Source organism: Hypanus sabinus, chromosome 4, assembly GCF_030144855.1.
Source record: "Hypanus sabinus isolate sHypSab1 chromosome 4, sHypSab1.hap1, whole genome shotgun sequence".
Classification (NCBI taxonomy): Eukaryota; Metazoa; Chordata; class Chondrichthyes; order Myliobatiformes; family Dasyatidae; genus Hypanus; species Hypanus sabinus.
In genome coordinates this window covers 63,252,822-63,274,476 of record NC_082709.1, presented here as the reverse complement: position 1 = coordinate 63,274,476, position 21,655 = coordinate 63,252,822, and the positions used below count along the sequence as shown (strand labels likewise).

Sequence of the window (21,655 nt, the reverse complement as noted above, 5' to 3'; positions counted from 1 at the left end):
GCTATAATAGAGTTATTTCTAGAGTAGCATCTACACCACCACTCTGGCAGAAAGCTGTGGACAAGGTGCTGCAAGGCTGTCCAGGCATTCAGTGTTAGCTGGATGACATCGTGGTTATCAGTAAGGATGACAAGGAGCATCTCCAAAGTCTCAGACAGTGTTAAAAAGATTAGAAGATATGGGCTCAAAGCATGATGCAACAAGTTTGAATTACTTAAACCAAGAAATACTTAATGTGGTCACACTGTGGACACATAAGCGTTTACACAAATGTGCTGAGAAAATTCAAGCAGTGGTGGACAAAGGACAAGTTAGAGTTGCAATCCCTTTAGGATTTATCAATTACTATAACAGGTTCCTGCCAAACCTGGCTACTGTGCTCCATCCCTTGAATTCATTACTACAGATGGGGAAGAAATGGCAATGAATAAAGCAGGGCGAAGTGGGTTTCCAAAAGACAAAGGAAATGGTGGTGTCAGACACTGTACTTACACATTATCCAGTGAAGCTTGCCTGTGACAACTCGCCTTATAGTATAGGTGCAGTCATGTCACATGTTATGAGTGATGCAAGTGAGTGCCCCATAGCCTTTGCATCATGTTCCCATACCAAGGTAGAGGAAAATTACATAGAAATTGACAGAGAGGCCTTGAGTTTGGCTTGAGGTGTAAAACATTTCAACTAGTAATTGTATGAGAGAGAGCCCTCACTTCTTATCATTAACCACCAGTGACAGTTTTCAATCCACAGAAGGGTGTTCCACCAATAGCAGCATTTCAAATGTAGAGATGAGCTCTGTTTCTTGGAGCACACAATTGTAAGATCAAATTAAAAAAGATTTCTAATCATGGAAATGCTGATGGACTGTTCCATTTACCCTTGGAAAAGAGAAGACCTGAAGAATTTACAAAGGAGGATATTCCTCTTGACCTATTCTCCCTAATGCAAATTGGAAGTCTCCTTATTATGGCAGAGATGATCCAAGGGAAACCAGAAGAGACCCCACACTGACAGTTCTACATGGCAACACAAAATGGCCGGAAGAAGAAGCAGAAGCTCCAGTTCTTCCATTTATACCAACTCTGGAATAAGTTTGCCCTTGACAGAGGTTGCCTTATGTAGGGATTGAGAGTTACTGTTCATTCAAGCTAAGAGCTAAAATGTAGGAGGAGTTACATGCCAGTCATCTAGGCATGGTTAAAATGAAAGCGTTGGCTTGAAACTTTGTCTGGTGGCCTGGAATAGATCAACATACTGAGCAGCTTGCCATGCACTATGCAGGATGCAAACACGTGCAGAAGATGCCAAGAGCAGAGCCTCTCCATCCCTGGGAATGGTTGGCGTTGCCCTGGCAGAAGATTCATGTGAATTTTGCCGGACCATTCATGGGCACAAGTTTCATTGTAATAGTGGATGCTGCTACAAAGTGGTCAGAAGTGTTCCCAATAGCTTCCACTACAGCTGCACACTGTTAATCTGCTGAGAAGAATCATCTCAAGGACTGGTGTTCCAGAATACTAAATTAGTGATAATGGACCATAGTTTGTTGTAGAACAGTTTCAGTTATTCCTGGAAAAAAGTGGATTAAGACATATTACATCTGGACTGTACCGTCCAGCTACAAATGACTGGGCAGAAAGGTTTGGCCAGAGTCTAAAGAACGCACTGTGACCAATGTCAGCAGAACACACTACACTGACACTGAGTCAGAAAACTTGCCATTTCCTCCTTTCCTATTGCAATGTAGCATGCTCCACACCCAACAACTCATGGAATGGGCTGATCCTGGGATCCCTCAGATCTCCTCAAACCCAATCTCAGAATAGTATGCAGACAATTTAAATGCTCCTGAAACAAGGAGGTTCGATGTTTCACTCCTGGACAAGCCGACCTGGTGACAGTCTTCAGAGGTGATATTCATTGTAAATGTAAAACGAATAGAGAGCAATGTGTTACATATTTGAGTTAAGATGCATCCTTTATTTAGTTGGTGGTTACAGCTAATCAGGGAGCAGAGTTATGTACTGAACATTTCAGTAATATTGGAGTAATATTGTAAATATACTGTTGGATTAAACATTCTTTGTTTACATAATACATTAGGGGTTATACATAAAAGTACATGAATGACATACGTCATGACAGCACCATGTCATAAGCCATGTCACTTAAGTAGCAATGGAATAGACATTTTATTTCAGGCTCCCACGTTTTTCTTTCCATTAGTTTTTGGATTTGGAGTTTCAAAACATAACATCATTATCTATCTCCTTTAAGAAAAAAGGTCTTCTTTGGCACTAGGCCCTGAGCTCTTCCACCTCCTCTCTGTAGGCCGTTTCATTGTTGTTCGTGATGAGCCCTACCACTGTAGTGTCACTGGTGAACTTGACAATGTGCTTACTCGGGTGCCTGGCTGTGCAGTCATGTGTGAGCAGAGTGTATAGTAATAGGCTCAGCACACAGAGCTGGGGGGGGGGGGGCACCCATGTTGAGGATGATGGGGAGGGAGGGGTGATTTTCCTGTCTATCTGATGTCTGTTCATTTGTAAGTCCAACATTCAGTTGCACAATGGTGTACTTAGACCGAGGAATAGGAGTTTGTTCAGTAAGGTCTGAACTGAAATGCAGAAATAGAATTCCGACATAAGTGCGCTTTTTTCTAGATGCATGATAGATGCCATGGCATCTGCTGTAGGGCATTTCTGTTCATAAGCATATTGGTGATTGTCCAGTGTGGAAGAATGAGGTTTTTGATAAGTGCCATTTTTAGCCAATCAAAGCACTTCATGACGATTGGCATCCGTGCTACCAGGTGATATTCCTTTAGTTCTGGATGTTTAGAGTTCTTTGGTACAGGGATGAAGGTGGCTGATTTGAAGCATGAAGGGACAGCAGCCTGGATAGGTAAAGTGTTGAAGAGGTCTATGAAAACGTCAGTGAGCTGGTGTGCACACTCTCTGAGTATTCGGCCTGGGATGTTGTCAGGTTCGGCTGCCTTATGGGGTTTGTCTCTGCAGAGTCCTTCTCATATCTGCTGCTGTTACTGACAGTGTCTGCTCATCTGGGAGGGGGTAGCTTTCATGGCCAGTGTGTGTGGTGTATGTTGTGGCTGTATGACTACATATCAATTAAATAAAAGCACGCTCATGGACATGAGGTTAACTGGTATATTCACTATTCAGTGCAAGAACAGATCAATGGGCATGGGTAAATTATCAGTCAATAACTAGTGCTAAGGGGAGTCATTGCGCTAAAAGAAATTGATCCATACACCACACTTCCTTCCCCTTTAGAGTAATGTAACTTAAAACTGTATAAGTAACAAAACAATCAATTTCCCTTCAACAAACCATATTTAAGTAAACATGCTTTCATAATAATAGTCCATAACTAACTTCGTTATACTAACGATTCAGTCTTTTGGGCGGCACTCTTGTTTCTTTCAGGATAGCACCTCTGGTCCTATGGAGTGGCATCAGGCTTGGCCGGTGTCTTGTCAAAGACAGCTTTCTCTGTTGCAGGTGTTACGTCGCTGTTGGTGTTGGTGACAAGATCCTCACTGAGAAGTAAGGCTGACAGTTGTGATGTATCTGTCTTGTTGGGTGCAGACAATTCAGGCGTGTTCTTCGGTTGAGCGTGCAGTATCTGGTCCACATGACATCTCCATGTCTGATTTCCAACATCCACTGTGTATATCAGCGGCCCAGTTCTTGTGGCTATCCTACCAGGTATCACTTTTCTTCTAGGTAATCACGCACTAGGACTTACTGTCCAATCTCAAAGCTCCTGGCTGATTTACTTGGCAACTGGCTGAACCGTTTATTCTGTGCTTTCCGCTGCAGATCTGGTTTCAGGAGATCTCAAATTCCTGCTCATGAACAGCATTGCAGGTGTTTGATTTGTCATCACATGAACAGAGTTCCAATACACACAAAGGAAATTGTCCACCTTGTGCTGTAGAGAAAAGACCTCCTTGTCCATAGCTTTAATGGACTCTTGAAGGTTTGGAGAAACCTTTCAGCTAACTAATGTGTTGCTGGGTGGTGAGGAGCTGAATTGAAATGTTTGATACCATTTTTCTTCATGAATAGTTTGAACTCTACAGACATGTATTGTGTTCCATTGTACTGCCAAGGTTTCTGTTTGGGCCATGAAATGATCTTTCTGGAGGTACCATTCTTGTAGCTGGTGACAGGTGAGGTATATTCCTTAAAGACTATGTCTTCTCAACTTGTGGTGGCCTCCTTGAACATCTGCAAGTTAGTTTGTTCAAAACAGTCCTGAAGCCTGGAGATTGCCTCACTGGTCCATACAGTGATGGTTTCTTGACCTTTCATTAGTTATCAGTTGTATGGCCATAAGTAGAATTTGAACACAACATTGATAGGTAGCTTAATTACTGTAGCTACTGTAAATTACGCTGGGGGAGATGGGTAGCATGAAAATTGAGGGGAGTAAGCAGGTATTTATGAGCAAGAATGGTTTACAGGGAATAAAATTGGGCCATAGGATTGAAATGGGCTAGCATACACTTGAATAGCTGAAAGCCCCCATGTTGAGAACTATGAAATGCTGAGGTACCTGTTTTTCAGATGAGGCATTAAAAGGGACACTATCAGTCTTCTCAGATGAGTATAAAGCAATTTCCTTATACTTTGACCAGAACTTATCCCTCACATAATAAAGCATTCTTTGGTCATTATTTAACTGTTGTTTGTATGAAATTGGGGCACAGGAATTGACAGTCATAATCCCCATGTTCTAATATTTAAATAACATTTAGTTGTAAATAGTTGGTTCTAATTGCATAGCATGAATGGCAGCAATGCTTCACTACCAGATGAATTCAAAGCCTTCTATGCTGCTTTGAAAGAGAGAACACAACTACAGCTGTGAAGATCCCTACTGCACCCGATGACCCTGTGATCTCTGTCTCAGGGGCTGATGTTAGGCTGTTTTTAAAGAGAGTGAACCCTAGCAAGGCGCAAGTTCCAAATGGAATACCTGGTAAGGCTCTGAAAACCTGTGCCAACCAACTAGCAAGAGTATTCAAGGACATTTTCAACCTCACACTGCTGTGGGCGGAAGTTCCCACTTGCTTCAAAAAGGCAACAATTATACCAGTGCCTAAGAAGAATAATGTGAGCTGCCTTAATGACTATCACTCAGTAGCACTCACTTCTACAGTGATGAAATACTTTGAGAAGTTGGTCATGACTAGACTGAACTCCTGCCTCAGCAAGGACCTGGACCCATTGCAATTTGCCTATTGCCGCAATAGATCAATGGCAGATGCAATCTCAATGGCTCTCCACACGGCTTTAGGCCACCTGGACAACACAAACACCTATGTCAGGATGCTGTTCATCGACAATAGCTTAGCATTTAATACCATCATTCCCACAACCCTGATTGAGAAGTTAGAGAACCTGGGTCTCTGTACCTCTCTCTGCAATTGGATCTTTGACTTCCTAACCGGAGGACCACAATCTGTGCAGATTGGTGATAATATCTCCTCATCACTGGCGATCAACACTGGCACACCTCGGGTGTGTGCTTAGCCCACTGCTCTACTCTCTCTATACCCATGACTGTGTGGTTAGGCATTGCTCAAATGCCATCTATAAATTTGCTGGTGATACAACCATTGTTGGTAGAATCTCAGATAGAGACGAGATGGCGTACAGGAACGAGATATGCCAACTAGTAGAGTGGTGCCTGTTACGTACTCGTGGCACGTGACAGTGGTGCACTTGTCACGTGACTGGGGTTGAAGCTGTACTGGACTTGAGGTAATGGTCTTGAGATGGTGGAGTGACGTCATTTTCCGGCCAGTAGAGGTAATGAGACAGGTTTTTTTTACAGGATATAAAAGGAGGACCCCTCCCTGTGAGGAGGGGCAGTTCGTGGCTGGATTTGCCATGTTGGCTTCATGCCACTGCGTGATTTAATGTGATGACGCAGTTTAGTTGAAAGATGAAGTTTTATCTAATGCCTAAAGTTTAAAAGGTCATTGCCAGCAGTTTCTTTACAATACTGCTAGTTAAGAATCAGTGGAGAGTGAAGATTGGAGTTCGGGAGATAGAAGATCGAGGAGAATCGATTTCGATGGTGAAACGGGTTCGACCTTGTTTGATCCTTATTCGGAAGGAATTCATTGACTGTTCTCGTGTTAATCCCTACGAAATAGTAGAAAGGATTAAGGACAGTGTTTTAAAGGAAAGGTCAGTGCCTTTAAGCCGTTTCGTTTCGTAAATTCTTCGTGGGAAAAAGTTCGATTTGTGAACCGAAGCAACACGACGTGAAAGAGAATTTAAATCATCTTAAAAAGTCTCTCCCTTAAATGGACAGTGAGCATTTTGAACTTTTGGCAATACTACTCTAAAGAACTGTTTTTGCAACATCGCTTTAAGAACTGTAAGCTTCATTACTTTAAGAAATGTGTAAGCTGCTGCACAGCAGCTGATTTCGGGTTACGTTAGTGATTTGTTTACTTTTGCGGGGTTTGTTTTCAATGTTTAATAAACGTGTTATTTGTTGTGAAAAACCCTTGCCTAACTCATATATTTATTGTTGCCTGAATCCGTAACATCATTATGGGGGCTCATCCGGGATTGGATTGTTTGAGTTTAAATGCTTGCTAACTTTTGAATCGGTGTTTTGGAAAAGGGGAATACTCGACTCGTTTGTTTGATTGGCTTGTGAGTGGTATTTAGCAACAATGAATATTGATGAGTTTCTGGTTTCGCCAGGCGCGGAGTTGTTAGCGAAGGTGAAAAAGACTGAGGTGTCTGAGATAGCTAGTAGATTGCAACTTAAAGGTATTTTGCAGACTACATCAAAGGCTGCAATATAGAGGAAAGTCACGTCAACTTATGTGGATTCGGGTGTTTTTGATGAATCAACTTTAGAGTCGTTTTCAATAAGTAATCTGGAGATGCAGTTGCAAACCGAACAAATGAAATTGGAGCATTGTAAGTTAGAGGCTGAACAAAGGAAAAGGGAATTTGAATATGCAATGTCAGAATTAATGTCTGAGAATCAGTCTTCTGGTTCTAGAAAACCATTTGTTGCTAGTCAAGAAATTAAATTAGTCCCACCATTTAGTGAAACAGAAGTGGAAAGATATTTCCACCATTTTGAAACTTTTGCTCGGATGTCAGAGTGGCCGAAAAAAATGGTCAGTGTGGTTACAGAGTGTAATTAAAGGTAAAGCACAACAAGTTTACATAGCTTTAACTGCTGCACAAGCATTAGATTATGATATTGTGAAAATGCATATTCTAAAAGCATATGAATTAGTCCCAGAAGCTTATAGGGAAAGATTCAGAAGTTTGAAGAAGTCTGTGGAAAAAACTTATGTGGAATTTGCCTATGATAAAGCTGTGTGTTTTGAGAGATGGGTTTCTTCTAAAAGTGTAAATGAAGACTATGATACATTGAAAGAGCTGATTTTAATGGAGGAATTTAAAAGAAGCATTCCTGTTGAAGTAAGGACCTACTTAAATGAGAAGGATACTGATAAATTGCAGTACTGTGCTAGATTAGCTGATGAGTATGTTTTAATCCATAAGAATAAATTTCCTCAGGGCAGAATTTTCAAGAGGAAAAGTAACATGGAGACTCAGGGTAAATCAGAAATTAAATCAGAAGTTAATGAGAAAGGTAAGGAGGAAGGAAAACCTGTGAAGGAAAGACAGTTTGGTCTTATTTGTAACTATTGTAAGAAACCTGGCCATGTAATAGCTAACTGTTTCAGATTGAAAAAGAAAGAGAAGGAAGCAGTTCCAGTTGCTTGTGTGCAACATACTGAAGCACCTGTAAAGTTACAGGGTTCGATAAACACAAATGAGGTTTTGTTAGTCTGACCAAGTTAGAAACAGATATGATCATTTTATAACTGAAGGGTTTGTATCCTTGAAGGAAGGATCTACTCTGGTGCCAATAAAAATCCTTAGAGATACTGGAGCTTCTCAATCACTGATGTTAGACAGTGTGTTGAAGTTTAATGAAGAGTCTGATACTGGTGAGGTAAATTATCTAAGAGGTGTTGGGAGTGATTTTATGCCTGCACATTTACATAAAGTAAATTTAAAGTCAGGGTTAGTTACAGGATTTGTTAAAGTAGGATTACAGCATAGCTTACCTGTGAAGGGTATTTCTTTATTGTTAGGTAACGATTTGGCAGGTGGACAAGTTTTTCCTGAAGTGCATTTGACAATTGAGTCAGAGGAACCAGAGATGAATTCTAACACAGATTCTTCCTGTGTTGTGATGAGAGCTATGGCTAAAAAGATTGATGCACAGAATGAGGTTGTTACTCATGACTGTTCAACTCAGGATTCGAGTTTTGAGGATGTGTTGGAGACTTTCTTAGCTTTGTTGTTTGAACAAGATTCTTGGAGTAAGTCTGACTATGAAGATTTATCTCTGTCTCAGAAGGAGATGATAGCAGAGCAGAATAGAGACCCTGAGATTATAAAATTAAGAGAACAAGCTTTACTAGATAGTGAAATTGAGAAGGTGCCAGTAGGATATTACTTGGAAAAAGGAGTGTTGATGAGGAAGTGGAGATCGCCTACAATTCCTGCAAGTGAGGAATGGAATGTTGTTTACCAGGTAGTTGTCCCTAAAGTTTATCAAAATGAGATTTTGACTTTAGCTCATAGTGTGCCTTTAGGTGGACATCAAGGGGTAAGGAAAACTGTGGACAAGATTTTAAAACATTTTTACTGGCCTGGTCTAAGAAACGATGTGTTGATGTTTTGTAAAATGTGCCATACTTGTCAAATAGTGGGTAAACCAAATCAAGTTACACCAGTGGCTCCATTACAACCTATTCCAGCATTTGGTGAACCATATTCTAAAGTTATTGTAGATTGTGTTGGTCCATTACCGAAGACAAAAACTGGTTATCAGTATTTGTTGACTATCATGTGTACTTCATCTAGGTTTCCAGAGGCAGTACCACTTAGGAATATAAAAGCTAAAACTGTGACAAAGGCCCTTATAAAATTCTTTACTTATTTTGGATTACTGAAGGAGATACAAACTGATCAAGGCAGTAATTTTATGTCTGGATTGTTTCAACAGATAGTTTATAAATTGGGAGCTAAGCAAATCACTTCATCTGCATACCATCCAGAATCGCAAGGTGCCTTGGAGAGGTTTCATTCTACCCTCAAGAATATGATTAGGACATATTGTGTGGAAAATGAAAGTGATTGGGATGAGGGTATAGACTTACTTTTATTTGCAGTAAGGGAATCGGTACAGGAATCTTTAGGTTTCAGTCCATTTGAACTTGTGTTTGGGCATAGAGTTAGAGGACCTTTAGCCTTATTAAAAGAACAGTGGACTAGTAAGGAAATACACACTAATTTGTTGGACTATGTTTTGAAATTTAAGGACAGGTTACATAAAGCTTGTAGCTTAGCCAAGGACAATTTAAAATTGGCTCAGGAGAAAATGAAGACTTGGTATGATAAAGGAGCTAGGATGAGGATGTTTAAGCCTGGAGATAAGTTGTTGGTTCTTTTCCCAGTGCAAACGAATCCTTTACAAGCTAGATTTCATGGAACTTATGAAACTGTGTCTAAAATCAATGATGTGGATTACGTGGTAAAAACTCCAGATAGTAGAAGGTCAACACAACTTTGCCATATAAATATGATAAAACCATATTTTGGGAAACAAACTGATACTGTGACTGTTGTGGTTAGTGAGAATGAGTTTGATTTAACTAGGAACATGATAGATGATTCATCTGAATTTCATTCTAAATCCAACATGGTTTCTGTTAGGTTACCAAATTCAACCATTCTGGAAAATATTGATGAGAAATTTGCACATTTACAGCTAGAGCAGAAACAACAGATGAAGGAATTAATTTTTAAATACAAGGACTTGTTTCCAGATGTTCCAAGAAGGACTATTATAGCTTCACATGATGTAGATGTTGGAGATGCCAAACCTATTTAAAAACACCCATATAGGATGAACATAGAAAAATGTGAACTTGCTGAGAAAGAAATTGAATATATATTAGAGAATAATATTATTAGACATTCTAACTCGAATTGGAGTTCACCATGTGTTATGGTGCCAAAACCAGATGGTAGTATTAGGTTTTGTACAGACTATAGGAAGGTGAATGCTGTAACGAAAACAGATGCATATCCAATTCCTAGAGTAGATGATTGTGTAGATAAAGTTGGAAAAGCAAAGTTCCTTACAAAGATTGATTTATTGAAAGGGTATTGGTGTGTTCCATTAACGGACAGAGGTAGAGAGATTTCTGCATTTGTAACTCCATCTGGGCTATATGAATATAATGTTCTTCCATTTGGGATGAAGAACACCCCAGGTACTTTGCAGACGATGATTAACTCTGTGATTCAGGGATTGAAAGATACTGATGCTTATATTGATGATTTAGTGACAGGAAATGATACTTGGGAAGCACACATTATTGCGGTGGAGAAATTGTTTGAAAGACTTTCAAAAGCTAACTTAACTATTAATTTAGCTAAGAGTGAAATTGGACATGCCACTGTGACTTACCTTGGTTATGTTATGTAAGGTAGCTCCTGTTCAGGCAAAAGTTCAGGCAATTTTAGAGATTCCCACTCCAACGGGGAAAAAACTCTCAGAAAATTCTTGGGAATGGTAGGATATTATTGAAAATTTTGTAAGAATTTTGCTAATGTTGCCCTTCCATTAACTAACCTTTTGCAGAAGAATGTGAAGTTTGTGTGGACAGTGCCTTGTCAAGAAGCATTTGAAAAATTGAAAACAATGATATGTCAGCAACCTGTGCTCAAGGCACCTGACTTTGAAAAACCTTTTTCATTAGCTGTGGATGCTAGTGATGAGGCTGCAGGAGCAGTATTAATGCAAAGGAATGAGGGTGATGAGGTAGATCATCCAGTAGCTTACTTTTCTAATAAATTTAATAAGCATCAAAGAAACTATTCGACAATAGAGAAAGAATTGTTTTCTCTTGTTTTAGCTTTAGAATATTTTGAGGTATATGTTGGTACAACTCAAAAACCACTTATTGTTTACACTGATCATAATCTGTTAGTTTTTCTGAGTAAGATGAAAAACAAAAACAGAAGATTATTAAATTGGAGTTTGATATTACAAGAGTACAATATTGTGGTAACTCATATTAATGGTAAAGATAATGTGGTTGCTGATTATCTATCTCAGTGTTGAATGTACAATGTAATTTTTTTATAGAGTGTTTTTTTTCAATTGTAACACTCCTGTATTGTGAGTTGTAAGATGTTATATGATGGTATTGTATATTGTGTAAGTTATAAAATTTATATATTTGTTTTTCTTGTAAATAATTTTTGAAATTTTTGTTCTTGACAGATCAAAAGTGTTTTTTTGGAGGGAGGTGTTACGTATTCGTGACACGTGACAGTGGTACCCTTGTCACGTGACTGGGGTTGAAGCTGTACTGGACTTGAGGTAATGGTCTTGTGATGGTGGAGTGACATCATTTTCCCACCAGTAGAGGCCATGTGACAGGTTTTTTTTTACAGGGTATAAAAGGAGGACCCCTCCCTGTGAGGAGGGGCAGTTCGTGGCTGGATTTGCCATGTTGGCTTCATGCCACTGCGTGATTTAATGTGATGACACAGTTTAGTTGAAAGATGAAGTTTTATCTAATGCCTAAAGTTTAAAAGGTCATTGCCAGCAGTTTCTTTACAATACTGCTAGTTAAGAATCAGTGGAGAGTGAAGATTGGAGTTCGGGAGATAGAAGATCAAGGAGAATCGATTTCAATGGTGAAACGGGTTCGACCTTGTTTGATCCTTATTCGGAAGGAATTCATTGACTGTTCTCGTGTTAATCCCTACGAAATAGTAGAAAGGATTAAGGACAGTGTTTTAAAGGAAAGATCAGTGCCTTTAAGCCGTTTCGTTTCGTAAATTCTTCGTGGGAAAAAGTTCGATTTGGGAACCGAAGCAACATGACGCGAAAGAGAATTAAAAATCATCTTAAAAAGTCTCTCCCTTAAATGGACTGTGAGCATTTTGAACTTTTGGTTTTTGCAACATCGCTTTAAGAACTGTAAGCTTCATTGCTCTAAGAACTGTGTAAGCTGCCACACAGCAGCTGATTTCCGGTTACATTAGTGATTTGCTTACTTTTGGGGGGTTTTGTTTTCAGGGTTTAATAAATGTGTTATTTGTTGTGAAAAACCCTTGCCTAACTCATATATTTATTGTTGCCTGAATCCGTAACATGCCGCAGCAACAACCTGGCACACAATGTAAGTAAGATGAAAGAGCTGATTGTGGACTTAAGGAATGGTAAGATAAAGGAACACATACCAATCCTCATAGAGGGATCAGAAGTGGAGAGAGTGAGCAGTTTCAAGTTCCTGGGTGTCAAGATCTCTTGGATCTAACCTGGTTCCAACATATTGATGTAGTTATGAAGAAAGCAAGACAGCGGCTATACTACATTAGGAGTTTGAAGAGATTTGGCATGTCAACAAATACTCTCAACTGCTTCTATAGATGTACCGTGGAGAGCATTCTGACAGGCTGCATCACTGTCTACTACTGCACAGGACCAAAAGAAGCTGCTGAGGGTTGTAAATCTAGTCAGCTCCATCTTGGGTACTAGCCTACAAAGTACCGAGGACATCTTCAGGGAGCCGTGTCTCAGAAAGGCAGTATCCATTACTAAGAACTTCCAGTACCCAGCACATGCCTTTTTCTCACTGTTACCATCTGGTAGGAGATACAGAAACCTGAAGGCACACACTCAGTGATTCAGGAACAGCTTCTTCCTCTCTGCTATCTGATTCCTAAATGGACGTTGAACCCTTGGACACTACCTCAATCTTTTTTTAAATATACAGTATTTCTGATTTTTGCACATTTTAAAATCTATTCAATTTATATATACTGTTATTTATTTATGTATTATTATTTTTCTCTTCTATATTATGTATTGCATTGAACTGCTGCTGCTAAGTTAACAAATTTCACACATGCCAGTGATAATAAACCTAATTGCGCTTTTTCAGAATCTTCACATGCTGATAATCCGGCACTCTCAGGAATTGGGTGATGTTGGAACTACTTGTTCCTGACTTTCTAGTTCTGGTGAAAGATCATCAAACCAAAATGTGAACCCTATCTCTGTCTCCACGGGTGCTGTGTGTTTCCAGCACTTCTTCATTTTACCTCTCGGGAAACTCGTTATGCTGATGAACAGGATAGTCACTGCATCGTTTGTGTGCAAAATAAATGTTATCTAAAACAGTTGGAAACTGTAGTTGAGCAAGATTGAAATATCTTGCTGACTCTAGCTTTCCCTCAACTGTCAATTTATGTTTTTTTTTTGTCCAACTAACCAAGGTTACTAGCTTCAATTATTGACTTCAGAATCTCTCAACGTATCAATAAAAGCTCAGTAGGTTTCTGGAAGCAAGAGAAGTTAGAGGAAGGAATTTCTATTTTCCCAAAACAAGCTATTTACAAGCCAATTAAACATTATCGAATTAGTACAATATGAGGTTTAAGGTGCTCATTTTCTATCCAGTTTTCCTATCTTCATTACCATCGGGTAGAAGAACTATGGTTTTACCCATTTCTGATCTTTGAACATAAATAATCCAAACAATAACTTAAGTGTAAGGAGAAAAACAGACAAGAGGTTCTGTATCAGTCAAAAATATTTTCCCCATTTATAAAATAAATATATAAATGGATTGTCACAGTCTTTGACCCAGGGTAGGGGAGTCTAAAACTAAAGGGCATAGGTTAAGGTGAGAGAGGAAATATTTAGAGAATGAGGGCCAAATACAGACAAATGGGACCAGCTCAAGAAAACTCCTTGCTTGGCATAGATGAGTGGAGCCAATTCCTCACCGACCCAATCCTGGAGAAGACTGGGGTCAAGCAAATCTTTGTTAATGTTCCAACTGTTTTTTTTTTATTTTCCTTTCTCCAATACTGTGCCTTGTCTCTGACAGGTGGGTGCCACTGTAATGTAGTGGTTAATGCATTACAGCTCAGGCTATTACAGCATCTGGAGTTTGGAGTTCAATCCTGGGATCCTCTGTAAGGAGTCTCTGTACGCTCTCCCTATGGAATGCTTGGGATTCCCCCCAGTACTCTGGCTTCCTCCCAGAGTTCCAAGACATACCAGGTAGGTTAATTGGTCATAAATTGTCTCGTGGTCGGGTTAGGGTTAAATTGGGATTGGCGGTTGGGGGAGGAGTGCTGGGCATTTTGACTATATCTCTAAAAATAATTAAGTTCCTCACTGGAGTGAAGTTATTCTATTAGATGGATGGGAAACTACTCAACCTTTGCTATGTGAATTGAAATAGATCCAGTAATGATCTCTGCATTATTTTTTACTGTGTCGTGTTGAGGTCTATGTAAATTGAAGTTCTCTGAGAGTTAGGGTGACATGGTAGTGTAGTGGTTAGCATAACGCTTTACAACACCAGTGATCGGAAGATTAGGGTTCAATTCCCACTGTTGTCTGTAACGAGTTTGTACATTCTCCCTGATACAATGTGGGTTTCCTCCATGTGCTCCAACTTCCTTCCACATTCCAAAGACGTACAGGTTATGGTTATTAGTTTATGGGCATGCTGTGTTGGTGCCAGAAGTGTGGTGACACTTGTGGGCTGCCCCCAGCACATTCTTACACTGTGTTGGTTATTGATGCAAACAACACATTTCTCTGTCTGTTTTGATGTTTCCATGTGCATGTCACAAATAAAGCTGAGCTTTAATCGTTGGTTTGACAGATATTAATCAGACAGTCATATTCTTCACTCTGATGGAGGTACACTGGTACCCTGCTGTGTATCATCTCACACAGTGCCGATTGATTATAGCCCACTTGTTCTTCAGACCTAAACGCTCACAGGTATGTATACTGCTGTTCTTTACAGAAGGCCATCTATTAAATAGGTAATTTTTGTTCCAATATTCGTTGTTGCTATGTAGAATGAAGTGCATGCCTTCCTATGGCCTACTGTGCATCACTACCTGCCACACCATGGACTGTTTAGTACAGTAATGCTTGACCTTTGGCTACTAATGTAACAAAATTGAATTAGGATGGAATAGAAAACAATGCTAGAAATCTAAAGCAGGATGGCACAGTAGCATGGTGGTTAGTGTTACCTTATCACTGTGCCAGGGATCCAGGTTCAATTCCTGCCACTGTCTGTAAGGGCTTCATATGTTCTCCCCATGACCATGTGTGTTTCTTCTGGATGCTCCGGTTTCATCCCACACGCTGAAGATGGATTAGTAAGTTAATTCCAGGTTAGTCCTGACGAAGGGTCTCGGCCCGAAACGTTGACAGTGCTTCTTCTTATAGATGCTGCCTGGCCTGCTGTGTTCCACCAGCATTTTGTGTGTGTTGTTAGTAGGTTAATTGATCGTATTGGTGTCATTTGTTGTCGTGGGCTTGTTGGGCTTTAATGGCCTGTTACTACGCTGTTCCTCAAAATAAAATAAAATAAAAATGCTTTAGCAAGGAAAAATCTTGAGTTTACCAGCATTCTAAGAAGTTGACCCTGTAAAAGTCTGATGACCTGGCACTCTTGGGACTTCAGTGGAGTCAGACTGGCAGATTTTCCGGACTATAGGATGTTACTCCTATTAATATCCCAATACTCATTGAATATACTTTTCATACAATGGTATAATACATTTTCTAGTAAACCAGGTGAGTTTAAAGAGAGTGTTGGAAATGGGGCCTCTGTGTGTTTAAAACGAGCATGAAAACATAACCCCTGCAACGCAGTAAAGAAAACCTGGTATTCATTTGCTAAACCACCAGGATTTCCAAAACTTTGGTAAGCAGGTTATCAGAGCTTTATTGTAAGACGGTTATATGCCATTGACAATCCTGATGTTTACCAATTTCAAAAGCCCTGTGGGGATAGAACCAGACATACTTGTGCTGTCTGCTTCACTTATCTGTTGACACATAAATCCATGGTGGCAGCCACAACGCAGGAGTCTGAGAGACTTACTTTTATTTGTGTAAACAGATTCTTCAGAATTTCTTCTTAGCTCATTGTTTGTTCAAAAAGCTTACCACAGACCTATTTGGTTCATCGAGCTCTGGTCAAATAGAATTTTAAAGTTTTAGTTTTACTTAGAGATCAGCACAGTTATAGGCCCTTCCTGCCTAACAAACCCATGCCACCAAATTACTTGATCAATGTTTAGTCTGCGTTTAGCTACACAGACACCATGTTCCTTAAGTAAGCACTCCATCGTGCATTGGATTTTTGAGAGGACAACGGAAAAGCTTCAGAATGCTCCCAATTTCAGTCTGTAAAATGTAGACAAGACTTGGAATTATGGCTCCAATTAAGAGAGAATGCATCACTGCTAAATATCTAGGTTCTTCTCTAGTGGGTTCTCACTGCAGAACTCTAGCAACCAAGGTCAATGCAAGATGCTCAAAACACTCAGTGGGTCTGACGCGAGCTAATATCCCAGTTGGCGATTTCTCATCAGAACTGGGAGAGAGAGGAAACAAGCTTGCTTTAAGTTGCAGGGAGGTGGGGTGGGGGTGGTGGTAGTGAGGGTGGATAGAATAAAGAGAATATCTCCTCTAGGGTGAGGTCAAGGTTGCCATGGTGAATAGCTGTGGTGAAGTTACCAGCTCAACAGGTTAAAGAGAGAAGAGGCAAAGGAGATTAAATAAACTGAAATGTAGATCTGAGCTGCAGGATATGCCCAGCAATTCAGGCAGTATCAACAGAGGGAGAAAAAAGTTAACATTATGGATGGATAATCTACAGCAAAGATGGCCAGTTCAAATACACTTCTGATAAATGAAAATGAGTTAATGGACTTTGTTAAATTTAGCATTGGCTCCTGAAAGATGCTATAGGCCTGGATGGAACCGAGGTTCTGTTCTCCTTCCCCAACAGCATGGTGGGGGCACCTTCAACAGAAGACCTGCAGTGCCCACCGCCCTGAGGGCAATTATGTATGGGCAATAAATTTCTACTTTTTGTATATTAGTGGAGGTGCATGAGATGAGAAAGGCATTATAGAGTCATGTGATGTACAGCATAGAAACAGGTTTTTCGGTCCAGCAAATCTCTGACAACCATTGAGCATCTATTTACATTATTCCTACATGCATCTCATTTTTTAATTCTCCCACATTTCTTTCAATTGCCTCCACCCCCAGATCCTACCACTCATCTACACAATGGGGATGGTCTAGCTACCAACCAACATATCTTTGGGATGTTGTAGGAAACTGGAGCATCTGATAGAAATTCACTCAGTCACAGGGAGTACATGCAAACTCCTCACAAACAGCATCAGATGTCAGGACTGAACCTGAGTCACTTTTGTCTTTACAATAGAAACATAATGCTAAAGAAGAAAACAGTTTCATATTGTGCTGCTGTGTATGGGACATTGCTCTGGGCAGAATATGGTTTCTGCATCAGAATGGAGACTACACCACAAAAACATTTCGGTTGCTATGATCCTGGGGACATGAGAGATCCTCAACATAAATAAAAAACAAAATCACAGTACCTCTAAAGTTGGAGATGAGGGAGCTGGACCATTATACAAGTGAACAGAGCTGAGAACCAAGTGGCTGGATTGAGGCTGCATCTCCTGGAAGAACTGGAAGTAGTGTAAGGTCACTGTGGTGCAGCTCCTTCGAACTATGTTTGGTCCTGAGATTTAGTGCTACTTATGGGGAGCTTGCACACTCTTGCTTTGCCTGGTTGGGTTTTCTCAAGGTTCTCTGGCTTCCTCCTACAACCTATAGATGTTCCAGTTGGCATATTAATTACACTGAGTGTGTAAGTGGCAGGTGGGAGAATTGTGGGTGTAGCTCTTGTTGATGCTTGAGAGAATAAATTACAGAGAAATAAGTGGGGAAGTGGGACTGATAGGATTGCAACGAGAGCTGAGATGGACTCAACTGGCTAAATGGTCTCCTATGTCATCAGGAAGTATGGAATATATTGCCAGAAAGTGTTGAAAGTTAAGTGTAAAAAGTAAGTTTCAACTAATAAATGAAGAGGAAAATTTATAGGGCTCAAGAACCAGGAGATTGAAATTAATTGGGTAATTCTAACAAAGAGCCAGAAGAGTCAGGGTCAATGGCCTGATTTCCTCTACTTTCTTAGAAGATCATATAGATTCAGCATGACACCAAAAACTTCAACAAAATTCTATAGGTGCACAGTAGGGATATCCTAATTGGCTGCATCACAACCTGGTATGTAGACATCAATGCCTGGAGTGGAAAAACTCTACAGAAAGTGGTGGATACAGCCCTGTTCATCACAGGCATAGTCCTCCCAACATTAGGCACATTTACATGGAGTGCTGTTACAAGAAAGCGGCATTCATTATCAAGACCATCCAGGTCATGCTGTCCTCTTGCTAGAGATAGGCAGGAGATACAGAAGTTTTAGGTACCACACCACCACCTGAACAGGATGTGGATAACTTCAATCATTACCACTTTGAACTGATTCTAACAACTTGCAGACTACTCTCAATGAATCTTTCCAACTCATGATCTCAGTATTATTTTTTATATTTTCACAATTTGTCTTCTTTTGCACATTATTTGTTTGTTAGTCCTGTTTGTGCATAGTTTTTTTTGTAAATTTTATTGTATTTCTTTATTTACCTGTAAATGCCAGCAAGAAAATGAATCTCAAGGTAGTTATGGTAATATATACATATTTTGATAAAAATTTTACTTTGATTTTGATATTGTCTTCATTCTGTGCTGCCTAATGTGGACCGAATCATCACCCATGCATGCTTATTGTATTATAATTGGCTAAGAAAGGTAATGCTTTGGCCATAAAGCTACCTTGACATGAGACAGCTCCATCTGGATATGAAGGAAGGTGTTGATTTATTTTAAAAAAATAAGACCTAAGAAAGCTCAGAAATATTGGTTGCTAAAGGGCAGGAGCAGATGACATTGTGATCCAGTTAAAAGGCAGAAAGGCACCCCACCAATGATAATGGCTCTACATTGCTTCATAAATGACAGAGACAACCTTTCTGCTGGTGTTAGCAATACAAAATAAGTAAAGAGTAGAAAACAGAGAAGAATTTCAAACCTTGAATTGAGCTGCTGTGATCATGAATTTATTATATTCACTGCTGATGTATGACAGTCATCCAAGGACAAGCAATTAAGTAAGTTAGCTGACCACAATTCATCTAGTTTATTCAGAATGTGCTGAATGCTTGGATCGTGTTTCTAATTTTAACTATTTTTGCTTTGATATTAGATTTAGTGACACTGAAAGCCAGTAGCAATGAGGAGATGGCTCCAAGTTAAACTGATGGTGTTTGCCAAGTCTGCTGATCTATTTCTAACAAAGATTGAGCATTAATCATCCCAACAAGTGATTGAATATAACAAAGCATGACTCACAAAGTGCATCCAATATTGCTGACTTGCATCGGCATGGTAGTGTAGTGGTTAGCACAATGCTTTACAGTACAGGTGACTCAGGTTCAATTTTTGCCACTGCTGTTAAGGATTTTCTCTCTGTGACCACGTGTGGTTCTTCAGGGTGCTCCGGTTTCCCCCCACAGTCCAAAGACCTATTGGTTAGTAGGTTATTTGGTCATTGTAAATTGTCCCCTGATAAGGCTATAATTAAATTGGGGGATTGTTGGGTATTATGGCTTGAAGAGCTGTAAGGGCCTATTGCATACTGTATCTTAATAAATAGAAAAGTAGATCTACATGGAATCTTACTCACAGGTAAAAGTGTTATATTGTCCAGCAGAGCCTTCACTAAACCATACCTCTCAGTTCCTTTCTTGCTTTTGGTCTCAGAGGGAGATACAACACAGAAGTTCACATACACCATCGGTCATCTATTCACAATAAGGCTGCATTAATAGCATTTTTAATGCACTCATGCCAGATCCTACCACTCACCTATACATGGAGGTGACTATCATAATTAAACACGGAGAAAACATGGAAACTCCACAGAGACTGCACCCGAGATCAGGATTGAACTGACGTCTCTAGTGCTGTGAAGCAGTAGATCTATTATCTCCACTGCACTAAGTGTTTTCTTTTTATGTCCCTCATTACCCTGCTCTCTCTCATAAAGCTTTCTGTCATCTGCAAATTTTGACTGATAACTGCTCCAACATCATTCAATAAGTGCAATATAGTATTGTAATGCCATTGTCAGCATAGACCAAGAGAATGAGGGGTTAAGGTGGATGATTGAAAATTACCTGATGAGTATTCTTTCACAGCTTGCTATGTTATAACCTCCTAAAAATATTAAACATAACCTGACATCACTGCAATTATTAAAATAGGAATTTATCCATTTGAGTCCATTTCTGTAAAAGGCTGCGATCAACACTGATCCATAAATTGACTCCATCTGCCTTCTCATTAACTCTTCACTCAGCCTTGGATCACCTGGGCAAAAGCAATACCTATGTCAGGCTGCTGTTCGTTGATTACAGCTCAGCATTCAACACCATCACACACTTAGTACTAATCAACAAGCTGCAAAACCTGGGCCTCCTTGACTTCCTCATTGGGTGACCACAGTCCGTACAGATCAAAAGTAACATCTCCTCCTTGCTGACAAGCAACACTAGCACACCTCAAGGCCTACTGCTCTACTCTCTCTACATCCACAAATGTGTGGCAAGGCACAGCTCAACTGGCATCTATAAATTTGATGATGGCAGCTATTGTTGGCAGAATTTCAGATGGTAATGAGGAGGCAGAAAGGAGGGAGGTAGATCAGCTGATTGAGTAGCATCACAATGACAAACTTGCACTCAACATCAGTAAGACTAAGGAATTGGTTGTGGACTTCAGTAAGGGGAAGTTGAGGGACAACACACCAATCCTCATTGAGGGATTGGCAGTGGAAAGAATGAGCAGTTTCAATTTTTTGGGTGTTAACATCTCTGAAGATCTATCCAGGTTGATGCAAACACGAAGAAGGCACAATAGTGGCTATGTTTCACTAGGAGTTTGACGAGATTTGTTACAACACCAAAGACTTGCACAAATTTCTACAGATATACTGTGGAGAGCATTCTAACTGGTCGCATCACTTTCTGGTACGGAGAGGCCACTGAACAGGCTTGGATAAAACTGCAGGAAGTTCCAAACTCAGCTGTTGTGGGCATTAGCTTTCCCGGCATCAAGGACTTCTTGTGGCTCTTGTACACAATCCATAACTAATGAAGGCCAACACACTTTACTGCTTCTTAGCAACCCTATCAACTTGCATGGCAACCTTAAGGGATCTATGGACGTGGACCCCAAGATCCCACTGTTCTTTCACACTGCTAAGCATCCTGCTATTAAACTTGTACTCTGCCTTCAAGTTCAACCTTACAAAGGGAATCATTTCACACTAGAAGTAGTAAAAAGAATCCAAATATTTCCACAAACAACATTCTCCTGGCAATTCCTTGGAAATACTACCATACTTCCTTGAATTATTTGCAAATATCAACATAATCCACAGAGTTGTCTTCAATATTAGGCCACTCTTAGGAATTTCTCAAGTAATAACAATATCACATCAAATATTGAATCTCTCCTGAGGATCTGGAATTTATTAACCGCACCAGGC

General features: G+C 39.9%; 1 long non-coding RNA gene across 2 annotated transcripts in view; it reads left to right on the top strand.

The window, feature by feature from the left end:
• The window catches only part of LOC132392832 (uncharacterized), a 106,110-nt gene that overhangs the window by 66,820 nt on the left and 17,635 nt on the right, over nucleotides 1–21,655 (top strand). For both annotated transcript variants that reach the window (XR_009511665.1, XR_009511666.1), the window contains exons 3-4: nucleotides 14,006–14,181; nucleotides 14,795–14,916. This is a non-coding gene — a long non-coding RNA (uncharacterized LOC132392832). The remainder of the gene's footprint in view (nucleotides 1–14,005; nucleotides 14,182–14,794; nucleotides 14,917–21,655) is intronic.